This window comes from Elephas maximus, chromosome 3 (assembly GCF_024166365.1).
Source record: "Elephas maximus indicus isolate mEleMax1 chromosome 3, mEleMax1 primary haplotype, whole genome shotgun sequence".
NCBI classification, from domain to species: Eukaryota; Metazoa; Chordata; class Mammalia; order Proboscidea; family Elephantidae; genus Elephas; species Elephas maximus.
Window position 1 is genome coordinate 75,471,822 of NC_064821.1, and position 18,801 is coordinate 75,490,622.

Here is an 18,801-nt window from a genome sequence, read left to right on the forward strand (position 1 = left end):
CAAATCAAGTCAGTCTGTCACATATAAGCTTATATACACCTTACTCCATACTCCCACTTACTCTCCCCCTAATGAGTCAGCCCGCTCCCTCCTTCCAATCTCTCCTTTCGTGACCGTTTTGCCAGTTTCTAACCCTCTCTACCCTCCCATCTCCCCTCCAGACAGGAGATGCCAAAACAGTCTCAAATGTCCACCTGATACAAGTAGCTCACTCTTCGTCAGCATCTCTCTCCAACCCATTGTCCAGTCCCTTCCCTGTCTGATGAGTAGTCTTCAGGAACGGTTCCTGTCCCGGGCCAACAGAAGGTCTGGGGACCATGACCGCCCAAATTCTTCTAGTCTCAGTCAGACCATTAAGTCTGGTCTTTTTATGAGAATTTGGGGTCTGCATCCCACTGATCTCCTGTTCCCTCAGGGGTTCTCTGTTGTGCTCCTTGTCAGGGCAGTCATCAGTTGTGGCTGGGCACCATCTAGTTCTTCTGGTCTCAGAATGATGTAAGTCTCTGGTTCATGTGGCCCCTTCTGTCTCTTGGGCTCATTCTACTGTTCTTTAAATTATAGCTTTTGCATTCTTAGATTCTATATTTAGTTCATTTCTTAGACATTAGGCTATATCTTCCAGTGATTTTTTTTCATGCAGCCCCATAGGAAGTATACTTTTGAGCCCTTTCATGTATGCGAAACCTTTCTGCGACCCTCACAGGAATGACATTTGGGAATGAACCAGAATTCTCCATTGTCATGGACTGAATTATGTCCCCTCCAAAATGTGTATATCAACTTGGATAGGCCATAATTCTCAGTATTATGTGGTTGTCCTCCACTTTGTGATTGTAATTTTATGTTGAGAGGGTTAGGGTGGGATTTTAACACCACCCTTACTCAGGTCGCCTCCCTGATCCAATGTAAAGGGATTTTCCCTGGGGTGTGGCCAGCACCACCTTTTATCTCTCAAGAGATAAAAGGAAAGGGAAACAAGCAGTGAGTTGGGGGCCTCATACCACCAAGAAGGCAGTACTGGGAACACAGAGCATCCTTTGGACCTGAGGTTCCTAGGCTGAGATGCTCCCAGACCAAAGGAAGGCTGATGACAATGACCTTCCTCCAGAGCCAACAGAGAGAGAAAGCCTTCCTCTGGAGCTGACACCTTGAATTTGGACCAGTAGCCTACTAGACAGGGACAGAATAAGTTTCTCTTTGTTAAAGCCATCCACCTGTGGTATTTCTGTTATAGCAGCACTAGATGACTGAGATGCCCATCATACTCTTCCTCTTGTGTTGCTCCTTCTCACTGGTATTTGGTCTCGTGGCAAAATCTAAAGCCAATTTTTTATTTTCTGTTATATTTGGCAAAACTTTTCCTTATCCTTGAAATTCAAAATTTTCACTAGGATGTTTCTAGGTATTGATTTTTCCTTTTCCTGTTGCTCAGTAAGTTCTTTCAATTTGAAGAAACATCAGAAAATATTTTCCTAATTTTTAAAAAAGTGATAAATGTAACTTTGTTTGGGCCAGCCAATTTCACATACTGGACTTGCTCTATCTGCCTTGAATTTACTGTCCCTGTCCTTTATGCCCTTGTTATTTTTTTAACTTTACAGTTTTCATCTCTTACTTTTTTTCTTCTGAAATCAGGGAGAATTTCCCAACTTGTCTTTTATTTTGGCCCTGGTTCCTTGAAGAATGAGACCTGCTGTTGGCCTTCCTCATGATCTCTGTATTAGGCAGTTGGGTTCCATTTTCATGTACCTTCTCAAGAAGAATAATGCGTGTTGGGTGTTTAGCTTAGGTGCCTGGCATTGTGCTAAGTATTGTGCATACTTTGTTACCTTGTGTAAGCTTTGCAACAACTCTATGAGGAAGGTATTATTTTAAATCCCCTTTTTACAGGAGATTGGTGGGATCAGAAACTTGTCCAGGACCACAGACCCAGGCTCCTAACCCTCACCCCACCTTGTCTCCTCATCTAGTCTTTCCCGATTTATCCTTTCTTAATGGTTTCATAGATGAGCTTCTGCTTTAGATTCATAGATGCAATGACATTTTGAATCTCGTTGAGAGGACAATTAAAAATTGTCTAAAATTATCTCCTGCTCCTTAAAGTAATTTTACTATTTAGGAAGACATGTTATCCAGTTTCTCAGGTGGACCCCTTCGTGTGAGGCTTGAGCCAGACGCGAGGTCCATGCTCCATGGAAGTGTATTGAATGGAGCTATGCACGGACCTGTGCAGCCTGAATCACAAACCCACAGATTAACAAATTCCAGACTGGAGAGATTTTGCCCACCTTGCCCATCTTGCCCAAGTGTCTCATTTTATAGGTGAGGCAGTTTCGGCCAAAAGAGGAGAAGAGACGTCCCCAAAGTCATATAATAACTGAATGGCAGAACCTTGACTACATCCTTAGTCTCCTGATTCCAATTCAGGACTTTCTCTCTTGAATGTGCCTCAGTTTCTCCAAGGATGCAGGATTCTAAGCTAGGAAGAATGGAAAGCAGAAACTGCCTGCTACCCTGTCCTCTCCAGCCTTGGAGTTCATCCCAGAAAGCAGGGGGGTGCTGCTTTAACCTGTCTTCCCGTGCTCAGGGAGAATAGGACCACTTGGTAAGGACAGGAGAGGCCTGCCCTGGCACTGCAGTATGTGGCGGGGAGGGGGAGAGGAGCATTGGGTACAAAGGTGCAGCCTAAAACTTGCTGTTCCTGAGTGGCCTAGCCTGGGCCTGCTAATGTGAGGGGCTGACTCACAAATGCCGGCAGCTTTGGATTTGACTCTGGGCAGAGCTTGATTAGCTCAGAGTTCTGACTCATGCGATGATGTCAGGACAATTCCAGGGCACATAATCAGGCCCTCTGGAAAAGAAAAATGACCATCATTACTAATCAGAGAGGAATATTTCAAACACCTTAAATCCATAAGGCTTAAAATCGGGGCTGTTTCTCCTTCTTTCTCAAGAGGTGGGGAGGCAGACTTCATGGAGAAACCCACTGCTTTAGCGTATCTTTCTCTTAGCAGGAGCAAGTCTAATAAGTTTTCAGGCTGTAAGCCCTGCCGGAAGCCTCCATTTAGGAGGCTTTGAATTTTAAGAGGGTCCTGACTTCTCATCCCTCAGTCAGAAAGGCCCATCTAAGGAGACCAAGCCACCCATTAGTCTCCATCACAACATTTCATTTAAGGATGTGCTAAAGAAAACCACCTGATTGGCAAACAGTAAACTCACTTAATGGCCTCTCTCCTTGCCAGACATAGATTAAAAGTGATTTTTTTTTTTTTTTTTTTTTGCCTAAATTGCATTTTATTTTCTCACCAGCTGCTAACTCTCTGAGACAGATTGGGAGATAAATTATCACAGCAGTGAATGAATCTAATTTTTCAATATAATTCACGGTAATTCTATATTTTCCACACAAGATGGAAATAGCACTGGCTCTTTGCCAAGAGCCAAACTTTCAAAAAAACACAATATCCTGGACTCACAGAAGTCTATGAGTTTGGAGCTAGACTGAGGCAATGACAGAGAGAAATCCTATAGGTTTGGGTAAGGGAGGGGGAAGGGACAGGGACAAGGAGAGGGGTTAAACAGAGGAGAAGGAGAGAATGGATGAAGGATGTACTTCTATGCCTCCACCCTTCCCCCAGCTCATAACAATCCAGCCCCATGGGCCACTTTTCACCCCTAACATTCTTGGCTTGTCTTTTCATTCTAGAATGTTCTTCCCTGGTTGTTTTCATAGCTGATTCCTGTTCATCACTCAAGACATGACTTAAATATCACCTTCCCAGAGAAGTCACCCCTGACTACTCAATAGGAAAAAGACCCCTCCTAATCACCCCCTCTATTTTACCACCTCATTTTTTTCCCTTTGTAGCAGTTCTGACTATCTGACATAATTGAGTTTATTTGTATTTGTTTGGGCTAATGTCCCTCCATAGAATGTAAGTATCACACGGGGAGGGATCCTACTAGTCTTGCTCACTACATTCCTGGCACAAGATGGGTACCCCATAGATATTTGTGGTTCTGTGAAATATGCACAGGAAAGGAAAGAAGAAAAGTAGAATTCGTTGCAAACACCTTATCAGGTGCATAGTCCCAACAGCGTGGTGAGGATGTCACGTAGTAATTTGTTATAGTTAGTGAGTTATTGATGGAAATTTGGTAGAGGGAATGGATAGAGCAGCCCTTAGTAAAGCAACTTGGTTTTGCTGTGAGCAAGACTGCATCTCTTGTCAATGAATAATCTCCCAACGTTCATTTTTCTTCTTCGGGGCCTTCCCCTGCCAATATTCCAGGAGAAATTAAAAATGGTAACTGTTAAGAAGGTTGTTTGTTAACAAGCCTTCCCCAATTGGAATCAAACCAAACACAGCTGGGGATAGCCTGGTGCCACCTGACCTTCCTCCCTATCACCATTGGTGACATGAGGCACAGACCAGCCCTGAGTGCCCAACTGGGTGCCTGGGCTCCACCATCCAGTCCAAATGAGCTTAAATAATTCAAAGAAGCACCAGGCACCTGCCATAGGAGAGGAATGTGGCCATGCTGTTTGCTTTAAAGAGGCTAAGACCAGATCTGGCTTCGATCTGCAGGGAATATAAATGATGCAATTAATTCCCTATAATTTACAAGTCGTCATTTGCACAGAGCTCTGCGAGAAAGGGTTTGGAAACCGTATATCAAATGCTGTGAGCTCTGGGGTTTCATCATCATTCTCTACACCTACGGAAAGCCAACTCCATCTTCAGGGCTCAGCTCAACTGCTGCCCCTTCGGAAAGCTTTCCTGGGATGCCCTTCCTCTACCTTAGTTACCTTATCTCCGTAGGTCATTGTACCTGCATTTGGTCCTCACTTCATTTTTACTTTGAATTATGGTTGTTTGTTTCTGCCTCTTTCACTTTTGGAAACTCACTGAGGGTTGAGACAATGTCTAAAACATCTTGATATCTTCCTTCTTTCTCTCCAGTACCAAGGCTATTTCTTTGCCCACTGTATGTAATCAATAAATGTGTACTGCATAGCATTACCTTGAAGAAAAGGCTGCTTAGCCACTCCTTGCTCATGCCCAGTCAAGAGCCATACATTTTAGAAAGAGTCCTTCATGTGCACACACACACGTATATATATGTGTGTGTGTATATATATATATATATATACACATACACACATACATATATGGAGCCCTGGTGGTGCAGTGGTTAAGAGCTATGACTGCCAACCCAAAAGTCAGTAGTTTGAACCCATCAGCCACTCCTTGGAAACCATATGGGGCAGTTCTACTCTGTCCTATAGGGTCTCTATGAGTTGAAATCGACTTGACGGCAACTTTTTTTTCTTTTTTGGTATACACACACACACGCAGAGAAAGAGAGAAATTGATTTACTTTAAGAAATTGGCTTGCATGATAGTGGGGGCGGGGGTGGCTGGCAAGTCCAAGATCCATAGGTCAGGCAATAGGCTGGTGACGCCTGCAGGCTTGTGTCCCAAAATCTGTAGGTCAGCCAGTGGAACAGTGAAGAGCAAGAGTATTCCGGCAAAATACCTATTTATAGTCTGGAGGCAGAACACACCCTAGGGAAATTTCCCTTTTGCTCTTAAGATCTTCAACCGATTGGACAAGTCCTGCCCACATCATGAAAGATAATCTGTTTTACTTGAGGCTGACTTATTTAATCACATGTAACTACTTTATAATAGCGACTAGATTAGTATTTCAACAAATGGGGCACCATAGCCTAGCCAAGTTGACATATAAAAGTAACCATCACAGAGGGTTGTTTATTTCCTTTATGGTGGAGGTCCCGTATTTTTGCCTGACAACCACTGCCATCTTCTGTGATCATAGCATTTCAATGTTCGATTGCTGCTCCTCCATTTTCCTCCTCTCAGCCCATCTGTTTCACAGGAGGCTGACTCTATCCCCAGGCCCAGGGGCAGAGTGCATGGCCCAAGCCCAAGCCAATGAAAACCTTGCATTCCCCAGGCCACCCTGCTTGCTGGATTCAGGATTGGGCACACGTGGCCCTCAGACCAATGGAATGCCTTGAGGTCTTAGATAGGACCTCTGGGGTTTTGCCTGTAGGGCTTGATGCCAAAAGGAGTAAGCTCTGGAGTGGCTGTCACCACAGAGGCACCATAAGGAGCCTGAGACCAAAAACAAGCAGTGGAAAGCAGAACTGAGAACTGGGGACAAGGATGAGAAACATCCTTTAAGCCTCGAATACAATTAGACCTGAATCTAGATTTTCTACCCTGGACTTTTCAATTATGCAAGTTTGTTTTTTTGTCACTTGCAACTGAAACACCTCCTACCCCCTATTCTTCCACCCTTCCTGTCCCCCACCCCCAGCACTATTATATCCTTCATGCTACCACAGGTAAACTGTAACCTTAGTAATGACTAGGGAAGAGTCAATCGATGTAGTCAAGGAACTGTTCAATTTCACTTGTAATCAAAGAAGAGCAAATTAAAACAATGAGATAACATCTTTTGCCTATCAACCTTGGCAAAGATTAAATGCAAAGATAGTAAATACTTCCTGGTGAGTCGGTAACGCTTATTAAGGGTGTTGTGGAAAGAGTATTCATAAATTTCTGGTAGGAGGGCAGATTGGAAGGTGATTAATAAATGCATATTAAAATCCTTAAGAATATGCAGATTAATTATACACATCTAGGAAAGGGTCCTAAAGAAATAAATAAGAATGTGTGCATCCAGCTATTAGAATAAACATTGCAGTAGGTGTTTATAAAACAGTGAAAACTTGAAAATAGCCTTAATGTCCAACAATAGAGGATGGACTACATAAATTTTGGTGTGTCTTATAACAAAGTAGAGCCCTGGTGGCATAGCGTTTAAGGGTTGGGCTGCTAACCAAAAGGTCAACACTTTGAATCCACCTATGGGACAGTACTACTCTGTCCTATAGGATCACTGTGAGTCAAAATTAACTCAATTTCAACAGGTTTTTTAAAATAATCAAATATTATGCACTGTCATGGATTGAATTGTGTCCCCCCAAAATATCTGTCAACTTGGCAAGGTCATGATTCCCAGTATTTTATATTGTCTACCATTTCGTCATCTGATGTGATTTCCCTATGTGTTATAAATTCTACCACTATGATGTAATGAGATGGATTAATGGCAGTTGTATTGACAAGATCTATAAGATTAGATAGTGTCTTAAGCCAATCTCTTTTAAGATATAAAAGACAGAAGTGAGCAGAGGGACAGGGGACCTCATACTACCAAGAAAGCAGTACCAGGAGTCCTTTGGACCTAGGTTCCCATGTTGAGATGGTCCCAGACCAAGGGAAGACTGATGCATCACAAGGACCTTCCTTGATTGCCAACAGAGATAGAAAGCCTTTCCCTGGAGTCGGTACGCTGAATTCGGACTTCTAGCCTACTGGACTGTGAGAGAATAAACTTCTCTTTATTAAAGCCATCCACATGTGGCAATTCTGTTACAGCAGCACTAGATAAATAAGATATGCACTTATTAAAACTATGTTTTAGAATAAAATTTATTTACGTGGAAAAATACTAAAGGGATACAAAACAAATAACAAAAAAACAAACCTGTTGGTGTCTAGTCAATTCCACTCATAGCAACCCTGTAGGACAGGGTACAACTGTCCCTTAGAGTTTCCAAAGAGCACCTGGTGGATTTGAACTGCCAACCTTTTGGTTAGTAGCTGTAGTATTTAACCACTAAACCTCTAGGATTTTCCTAAATGGACAAAGCAGGCTAGCAAATAAAATTGTGTGTGCGTGTGTAAAAATTCTGCAAAGATATACAACAACTGGCAAAAAAGAGTTTTAGCTCTGAATGAAGAGATCAGAATTATTTTTTCTTTTCTTCTTTTGCCTCTTGTCCTACTGGTTCAACTTTCCAAAAATATTCTCTATTTGACTACTACTCACTGCCCAGGTGGTGACGAGCCTGGTCCAAGTTGCCATCAAGCTGTAATAGCCTCTAACTGATCTCCATGCTTCCACTGGTACCCATACGGCAGCTGGAATGATCCTTTTAGCATGTGCCTCTTCTCTGCCCCAAACTCTCTGTAGCTTTCAATTACACTTATAATATAATCCAAAGACTTTTCATAGCCGAAAGTCCCCTACATAAGCAATCACTCTTCTCCCACCTCTCTCTTCCTCATTAATTCTGTTCCAATCACAGAAACCTCCATTTTGCTCTTTTACTGCTTCTACCTCAGGGCCTTCACACATGCTGTTCCTACTACCTGGAATACTTCTCTCTCCATATCCATGTTGCTTGTTTCACCTTTAGGGCTGTGCTTAAACTTTACCTTCTCAGAAACATCTTTCTTGGACACTCAATTAAAAATAATTCCTCCTCCATTCTCTCTATCCTCTTATCCTATTTTAAGGCACTTATTAACACCTAGCATTGTAATTTAAATGAATACAATTTATTTTGTAACTTTAATCCCAGGAGGATAAAAAATGGGTCTGTTTAATTCATTGTTTGTATTTCCAGTATCTAGTATAGGGCCTGGGATATATGAGACACTCATACTTACTGACTAAAGGTATGAAAGGAAATTAATTTTATCTATATTTTTCCAGTTTTCTTTCAATATTCATGGATTACATACGTACTGTTATTTTTATCTTTTTTATTGTACTTTAGATGAAGGTTTACAGAACAAACTAGTTTCTCATCAAACAGTTGGTACACACACTGTTCTATGACATTGGTTAACAACCCCACAACATGTCAACACTCTCCCTTCTCAACCTTAGGTTCCCTATTATCAGCTTTCCTGTTCCCTCCCTCCTGCCTTCCAGTCCCTACCCTAGGGCTAGTGTACCCCTTTAGTCTTGTTTTGTTCCATAGGCCTGTTCAATCTTCGGCTGAAGGGTGAACCTCAGGAGTGACCTTATTACTGAGCTGAAAAGGCGTCCAGGGGCCAGCCATACTCTCAGGGTTTCTCCAGGCTCTGTCAGGCTAGCAAATCTGGTCTTTCTTTTTGAGTTAGAATTTTGTTCTATATTTCTCTCCAGCTCTGTCCAGGACCCTCTGTTGTGATCCCTGTCAGAGCAGCCAGTGGTGGTAGCTGGGCACCATCTCGTGGTACTGGGCTTAGTTTGGTGGAGGCTGTGGTAGATGTGGTCCATTAGTCCTTTGGGCTAATCTTTCCCTTGTATCTTTAGTTTTCTTCATTCTTTCTTGCTCCCAAAGGGGTGAGACCAGTGGAGTATCCTAGATGGTCGCTCACAGGCTTTTAAGACCCTAGATGCTACTCACCAAAGTAGAATGTAGAACATATTCTTTATAAACTATGTTATGCCAATTGAGCTAGATATTCCCTGAGATCATCGTCCCCACAGCCCTCAGCCCAGCAATTCAGTCCTTCAGGGAGTTTGGCTGCGTCTGTGGAGCTACCATGACCTTGTCTTGTACAGGTTGTGCTGGCTTCCCCAGTATTGTGTAGTGTCTTACCTTTCACCTAAGTTTCCACTCATCTACTGTCTATTAAGTGTTTTTCCACCCCCACCCCTCCCCTTCCTCATAACCATCAAAGATTGTTTCTTTTTGTATGTAAACCTTTTCATGAGTATTTACAGTAGTGATCTCATACAATATTTGTCCTTTTGTGATTGACTTATTTCACTCAGCATAATGCTCTCCAGACTCATCCACGTTATGAGATGCTTCACAGATTCATCATTTTTCTTTATCCTTGTGTAAGACTTCATTGTGTGTATGTACCACAGTTTGTTTATCTATTCATCTGTTGATGGGCATCTAGGTTGTTTCCATCTTTTTGCTATTGTGAACAATGCACCAATGAACATGGGTGTGCATGTGTCTATTTGTGTGATGACTCTTGTTTCTCTAGGATATATTCTTAGGAGTGGGATTGCTGGACCATATGGTATTTCTATTTCTAGCTTTCTAAGGAAGCGCCATATTGTTTTCCAAAATGGTTGTATCATTTTACATTCCCACCAGCAGTGCATAAGAGTTCTGATCTCCCTGCAACCTCTCCAACATTTGTCATTTCTTGTTTTATTGATTCATGCCAGTAATTTAGGGATGAGATGGTATCTCATGGTGGTTTTGATTTGCATTTCTCTAATGGCTAGAGATCATGAGCATTTCCTCATATGTCTGTTGGCCGCTTGAATGTCTTCTTTGGTGAAGTGTCTGTTGATTTCCTCTGCCCATTTTTTATTTGGATTATTTGTCTTTTAGTTGTACATATATATTATTTTTAATAATTTAAATATAACATTAAAAACAATGCAAGGATTTCCAGTTTCTCCTCCAATGAGTAAAGAGCTTGAAAATCATCGCTCCCATCCTCACAAGAAAGAAACGGAACAAACTGAAAGTCAACAATCCTTCTTAGATCTCTCAGAGAATTGAGATGATGGAGAAAACTGATGCCCTGAAAACTGGAGGGACAGGTGAATGCAGAGAATTACAGCTTACCAGGAGCAGAAGCTGCTGGAGGGCAGGAAGGGATTCATTGTTGTTGCTAGGTCCCATTGAGTCAGCTCTGATTCATGGCAACACTTATGTACAACTGAATGAAATACTGCCTGGCCCTGCACCATCCTCACAATGGTTGCTATGTTTGAGTCCACTGATGCAACCACTGTGTCAATCCATCTTCTTCAGGGTCTTCCTCTTTTCCACTGACCCTCTACTTTACCAAGTGTGATGTCCTTTTCCAGGGGTTGGTCCCTCCTGATAACATGTCCAAAGTATGTGGTACGAAGTCTCTCCATGCTTGCTTCTAAGGAACATTCTGTCTATACTTCTTCCAAGACAGATTTTTCATTCTTCTGGCAGGCCATGGTATATTCAACATTCCTCTCCAACACCATATTTCAAAGGCATCAATTCTTCATCAATCTCTTCCTTATTCATTGTCCAGCTTTCACATGTATATGAAGTGATCAAAAATACCATGGCTTGGGAGAGAGAGGAGGCAGAGCCAAGATGGTGGAATAGACAAACGTTTCTGTTGAGCCCTCCTTACAACAAAGACCCAAAAAAACAAGTGAAACGAATATATTTGTGACAAGGTGGGAGCCCTGAGCATCAAAGGCAAGCTTAGACAACAAACTAAGGGGCAGGGGAAGGAAGAGGCTGTTCAGAAGTGGAGAGGAGTTACTGGACCTGAATTGCGGGGAGCCCTCAGGCACCATTCCCGGAGCGGCAGTGGTGGTGGGCTGACCCTAGCATTTGGCCACAGTTTCCTCAGGGAGAAGCAGCCAGCCACACAGCCCACTCACACCTCCAGAACCTGAGGAGAACAGAGCTCTTGGCAAAAGCTAAGTACTTGCGTATATTTTACCGCACCCCCCCACCCCAAAGCTGCTTCAGCGGCTAAATCCCTGGGCCTGAGATAGACCCTGGTGAGCTCCTAGAGCAGTCCTCCCGGCCTTGGGGAAGGAAAAAATTGCAACCGCGAGGAAAAGATAATTTGCTAGCTCCATTAACTGGGGGAGCTCAGGACAGAAACGGCTCCTGTCCAGGCATAAACCATCTGTGGACCTTGAGCAACTTTCCCTTCTGCATGGACCTGTGTGGGCCTATTTCAGGAGAATAGGCCCTTGTTGGCAAACTCCAACCATTTCAGCTGTGCGATGGAGAGGTGGGTGTTTGACATTTGACATTGCTTTGCCTATTAAACAAGGTCCTCACCTACCCACATCAGGGACCTAAGGTCTGGTAGCTCCACTCAGGACACCCAGCCACCTGCAACATGAGTCCAAAGATAACTGGTACCTCCCAGCCCTTACAACCAAAAACACTGGGTGCCCATGGTCCCTCTGCAGAACCCACCCACCAACATGCTCTAGGCAACAGAGATGCGTTTTCCTCAGAGACACTCGGGGGTTGGTTCTCAGCACTCTGCCTTGTTCAGAGCATGACCCCCTGCTGCAATCAGATACTGGTATATACGCCAATCATCCCTGCCCCTCTAAGACACAGCCTGTACCACACACTTGATATCAGCTACCTGGAAACCTGAGATGAATTCATACAAGAAAACTGAATGGACTCTTAGACTGATATATCTGATAACAGCTCTAGCCATCTGGGGACAGGACACCAGAGCTCCAAAGGCGAAAATAATCAAGCTAGCTCACTCAAGCAACCCATAGGGGTATACCAAAACAAAACAAAGCAAGTAGCTATGACACAGTAAGCAAGCATAAACTGATACAATAACTTATAGATGGCAAAAAGACAACAGCCAATATCAAGTCACATAAAGAAACAGAACGTGATCACCTCAACAGGCTCTAAAAACAAAGAATCCAGGGATCTTCTAGATGAAAGTGCATTCCTGGAATTACCAGATGCAGAACACAAAAGTTTAATATACAGAACCCTTCAAGACATCAGGAAGGAAATGAGGCAATACACAGAACAAGCCAAGGAACACACAGATAAAGCAACTGAAGAAACTGGAAAGATTATTCAGGAACATAATGAAAAGTTTAATAAGCTGGAAAAATCCGTATCAGAAATTCAGAAGATTAACAATAAAATTACAGAATTAGATAACTCAATAGAAAGTCAGAGGAGCAGAATTGAGCAAGTAGAAACTAGAATTTCTGAACTTGAAGATAAATCACTTGGCTCTAATATATTTGGAAAAAAATCAGATAAAAGAATTTAAAATTGAAGAAACCTTAAGAATCATGTGGTACTCTATCAAGAGAAATAACCTACGAGTGATTGGAGTACCAGAACAGGGAGGGATAACAGAAAATACAGAGAGAATTGTTGAAGATTTGTTGGCAGGAAACCTCCCTGATATCGTGAAAGATGAGCAAATATCTATCCAAGATGCTCATCGAACTCTACATAAGGTAGATGTTAAAGGAAAGTCACCAAGACATATTATAATTAAGCTTGCCAAAACCAAAGATAAAGAGACAATTATAAGTGCAGCGAGAGATAAAAGAAAAGTCACCTACAAAGGAGAGTCAATAAGAAAAAGCTCGGACTACTCGGCAGAAGCCATGCAGGCAAGAAGGCAATGGGATGACATATTTTAAAAATTGAAGGAAAAAAATTGCCTGCCATGAATCATATATCCAGCAAAACTGTCTCTTAAATATGAAGGTGAAATTAAAACAAACAGAAGTTTAGGGAATTCATAAAAACCAAACCAAAACTACAAGAAATACTAAAGGGAGTTCTTTGGCTGGAAAATCAATAATATCAGGTACCAACCCAAGACTAGAACAGTGGGCAGAGCAACCAGAAGTCAACCCAGACAGGGAAATCCAAAACAACAAAGCAAGATTAAAAAAAAAAAAAAAAAAGCCAACACAGGGTAACAGCGATGTTATTATATAAAAGAACACAACATTAAAATAATAAAGAGGGACTAAGGAAATGTAATCATACACCTTCCATATGGAGAGGAAGATACGGCAATACAAAGAAATAAAAGTTAGTTATAAATTTAGAAAAATAGGGGTAAATAATAAGGTAACCACAAAGGAGACAAACTATCCTACTCATCAAAATAAAATACAAGGGAAAAATACAGACTCAGCAGAAACAAAATCAACAGCAACAAATATGAGGAAAGGACAATATATAAAGAAAATCTCAGCACACGACGACATGGGGTGGGTACTCAGCACATAAAATCAAGTGGGAAAAAGAAACTGTCAACACACAAAAAAAGACATCAAAATGATAGCGCTAAACTCATACCTATCCATAATTACCCTGAATGTAAATGGAATAAATGCACCAGTAAAGAAATAGAGAGTGGCTGAGTGGATTAAAAAACAAGATCCATCTATATGCTGCCTACAAGAGAAACGCCTTAGACTTAGAGACACAAACAAACTAAAACTCAAAGGATGGAAAAAAATATATCAAGCAAACAACAATCAAAAAAGAGCAGGAGTGGCAATATTATTTTCTGACAAAATAGACTTTAAAGTTAAATCCATCAGAAAGGATAAGGAAGGACACTATATGATGATTAAAGGGACAATACACCAAGAAGATATAACCATATTAAATATTTATGCACCCAAAGACAGGGCTGCAAGATACATAAAACAAACTCTATCAGCATTGAAAAGTGAGATAGACAGCTCCACAATAATAGTAGGAAACTTCAACACGCCACTTTCTGTGAAGAACAGGACATCCAGAAAGAAGCTCAATAAAGACACGGAAGATCTAAATGCCACAATCAACCAACTTGACCTCGTAGACATATACAGAACACCCCACCCAACAGCAACCAAGTATACTTTCTTTTCAAGTGCACATGGAACATTCTCTAGAATAGACAACATATTAGGTCATAAAGCAAGCCTTAGCAGAATCCAAAACATTGAAATATTACAAAGCATATTCTCTGACCATAAGGCCATAAAAGTGGAAATCAATAACAGGAAAAGCAGGGAAAAGAAATCAAACACTTGGAAACTGAACAATACCCTGCTCAAAAGAGACTGGATTATAGAAGACATTAAGGATGGAATAGAGAAATTCATAGAACCCAATGAGAATGAGAACACTTCCTATCAGAACCTTTGGGACACAGCAAAAGCGGTGCTCAGAGGCCAATTTATATCAATAAATGCGCACATCCAAAAAGAAGAAAGGGCCAGAATCAAAGAATTGTCCCTACAACTTGAACAAATAGAAAGAGAGCAACAAAAGAAACCCACAGGCACCAGAAGAAAACAAATAATAAAAATTAGAGCTGAACTAAATGAAATAGAAAACAGAAAAACAATTGAAAGAATTAACAAGACCAAAAGCTGTTTTTTTGAAAAACTCAACAAAATTGATAAACCATTGAACGAACTGACAAAAGAAACACAGGAGAAAAAAAAAGGAAGCAAATAACCCGAATAAGAAATGAGATGGGTGATATTACAACAGACCCAACTGAAATTAAAAGAATCATATCAGATTACTATGAAAAACCATACTCAAACAAATTTGAAAACCTAGAAGAAATGGATGAATTGCTAGAAACACACTACCTACCAAACTAACACAAACAGAGGTAGAACAACTAAATAGACCCATAACAAAAGAAGAGATTGAAAAGGTAATCAAAAAACTCCCAACAAAAAAAAAGCCCTGGTCTGGACCGCTTCACTGCAGAGTTCTACCAAACTTTGGGGGAAAAGTTAACACCACTACTACTAAAGGTATTTCAGAACATAGAAAAGGATGGAATACTACCAAACTCATTCTATGAAGCCAGCATATCCCTGATACCAAAACCAGGTAAAGACACCACAAGAATAGAAAATTATAGACCTATATCCCTCTGGAATGTAGATGTAAAAATCCTCAACAAAATTCTAGCCAATAGAATTCAACAACATATCAAAAAAAATAACTCACCATGACCAAGTGGAATTCATTCCAGGTATGCAGGGATGGTTCAACATTAGAAAAACAATTAATGTAATCCACCACATAAATAAAAGACAAGAATCACATGATTTTATCAATTGATGCAGAAAAGGCATTTGACAAAGTTCAACACTCGTTCACGATAAAAACTCTCAGCAAAATAGGAATAGAAGGAAAATTTCTCAACATAATAAAGGGCATTTATACAAAGCCAAAAGCCAACATCACCCTAAATGGAGAGAGCCTGAAAACATTCCCACTGAGATCAGGAACCAGACAAGGATGCCCTTTATCACCACTCTTATTCGACATTGTGCTGGAAGTCCTAGCCAGAGCAATTAGGCTAGATAAAGAAATAAAGGGTATCCAGATTGCAAGGAAGAAGTAAAAGTATCTCCAGCTGCAGATGACATGATCTTATACACAGAAAACCCTAAAGAATCCTCAGGAAAACTACTGAGACTAATAGAAGAGTTCATCAGAGTATCAGGATACAAGATAAACATACAAAAATTGGTTGGATTCCTCTACACCAACAAAAAGAACATTGAAGAGGAAATCACCAAATCAATGCCATTTACAGTAGCCCCCAAGAAGATAAAATACTTAGGAATAAATCTTACCAGAGATGTAAAAACTTATACAAAGAAAACTATGATACACTTCTGCAAGAAACCAAAAGAGACTTACATAAGTGGAAAAACATACCTTGCTCCTGGATAGGAAGACTTAACATTATAAAAATATCTATTCTACCAAAAGCGATATATACATTTAATGCAATTCCAATCAAAATCCCAAGGACATTCTTTAATGAGATGGAGAAACAAATCACCAATTTCTTATGGATGGGAAAGGGGCCCTGAATAAATAAGGCATTACTGAAAAAGAAGAACAAAGTGGGAGGCCTTACTTTACCTGATTTAAAACCTATTATACCGCCACAGTAGTCAAAACAGCCTGGTACTGGTACAACAACAGATACATAGACCAATGGAACAGAATTGAGAATCCAGACATAAATCCATTCACATACAAGCAGTTGATATTTGACAAAAGCCCCAAAACAGTTAAATGGGGGAAAAGACAGTCTTTCTAACAAATGGTTCTGGCATAACTGTATATCCATCTGCAAAAAAATGAAACGAGACCCATACCTCACTCCATGCACAAAAACTAACTCAAAATAGATCAAAGACCTAAATATAAAATCTAAAACAATAAAGATCATGGAAGAAAAAACAGGGACAACGTTAGAAGCCCGAATACATGGCATAAACAGTATACAAAACATTATAAAGAATGTAGAAGAAAAACTAGATAACTGGGAGCTTCTAAAAATCAAACACCTATGCTCATCCAAAGATTTCACCAGAAGAGTAAAAAGACTACCTATAGACTGGGAAAAAGCTTTTAACTGTAGCATTTCTGATCAATGCCTGATCTCTAAAATCTACAGGATACTGCAAAAACTCAACTGCAAAAAGACAAATAACCCAATTTAAAAAATGGGCAAAAGATATGAATAGACGCTTCACTAAAGAAGACATTCAGGTAGCTAACAGATATATGAGGAAATGTTCACGATCATTAGCCATTAGAGAAATGCACATCAAAACTACGATGAGATTTCATCTCATTCCAACAAGGCTGGCATTAATCCAAAACACACAAAATAATAAATGTTGGAGAGTCTGTGGAGAGACTGGAAAACTTATACACTGCTGGTGGGAATGTAAAATGGTACAACCACTTTGGAAATCCATTTGGTGCTTCCTTAAAAAGCTAGAAATAGAACTACCATACGATCCAGCAATCCCACTCCTTGGAATATATCCTAGAGAAATAAGAGTATTTACATGAACAGATATATGCACACCCATGTTCATTGCAGCACTGTTTACAATAGCAAAAAGTTAGACGCAACCAAGGTGCCCATCGATGGATGAATGGATAAATAAATTATGGTATATTCACACAATGGAATACTACGCATCGATAAAGAACAGCAGGAACCTGTGAAACATTTCATAACATGGAGGAACCTGGAAGGCATTATGCTGAGTGAGATTAATCAGTTGCAGAAGTACAAATATTGTATAAGACCACTATTATAAGAACTTGAGAAATAGTTTAAACTGAGAAGAAAATATTCTTTTGTGGTTATGCGAGGGGGGAGGGAGGGAGGATGGGAGAGGGACATTCACTAATTAGATAGTAAATAAGAACTACTTTAGGTAAAGGGAAAGACAGCATACAATACAGGGGAGGTCAGCACAATTGGACTAAACCAAAAGCAAAGAAGTTTCCTGAATAAACTGAATGCCTCAAAGGCCAGCGTAGCAGGGGCAGGGGTTTGGGGACCATGGTTTCAGGGGTCATCTAAGTCATTTGGCATAATAAAAGCTATTAAGAAAACCTTCTGCATCCCACTTTGAAGAGTGGCTTCTGGGGTCTTAAATGCTAGCAAGCAGCCATCTAAGATGCATCAATTGGTCTCAACCCACCTGGATAAAAGGAGAATGAAGAACACCAGGGACAGAAGGCAATTACCAGCCCAAGAGACAGAAAGGGCCACATGAACCAGTGACTACATCATCCTGAGACCAGAAGAACTAGATGCTGCCTTGCTACAACTGATGACTGCCCTGACAGGGAACACAACAGAGAACCCCTGAGGGAGCAGGAGAGCAGTGGGATGCAGACCCCAAATTCTCATAAAAAGACCAGATTTAATGGTCTGACTGAGACTAGAGGGACCCCAGTGGTCATGGGCCCCAGACCTTCTGCTGACCCAGGACAGGAACCATTCCCGAAGCCAACTCTTCAGACATGGATTGGACTGAACAACGTGTTGGAAGGGGATGCTGGTGAGGAGTGAGCTTCTTGGATCAGGTGGACACTTGAGACTATGTTGGCATCTCCTGCCTGGAGGGGAGGTGAGAGGGTGGAGGCAGTTAGAAGCTGGTGAAATGGACACGAAAAGAGAGAGTGGAGGGAGAGAGCAGGCTGTTTCATTAGGGGGAGAGTAATTGGGAGTGTGTAGCAAGTTGTATATGGGTTTTTGTGTGAGAGACTGACTTGATTTGTAAACTTTCACTTAAAGCACAATAAAAATTATTTTAATAAAATACCATGGCTTGGGTCAGGTGCAGATTAGTCCTCAAAGTGACATCTTTGCTTTTAAACACTTTAACGAGGTCATTTGCAGCAGATTTTTCCAATGCAATACATTGTTTGATTTCTTGACTGCTGCTTCGGTCAGCACTGATTGTGAATCCAATCAACTGTAACCAGTGAATTGCTGGGGCTAAGTGTGTACTAGCCTGCGAGTTAAAAACTTCTGGGGATGGGCTTAGTCTTAGGGAGTCATCCACATTTTGAGATTTACA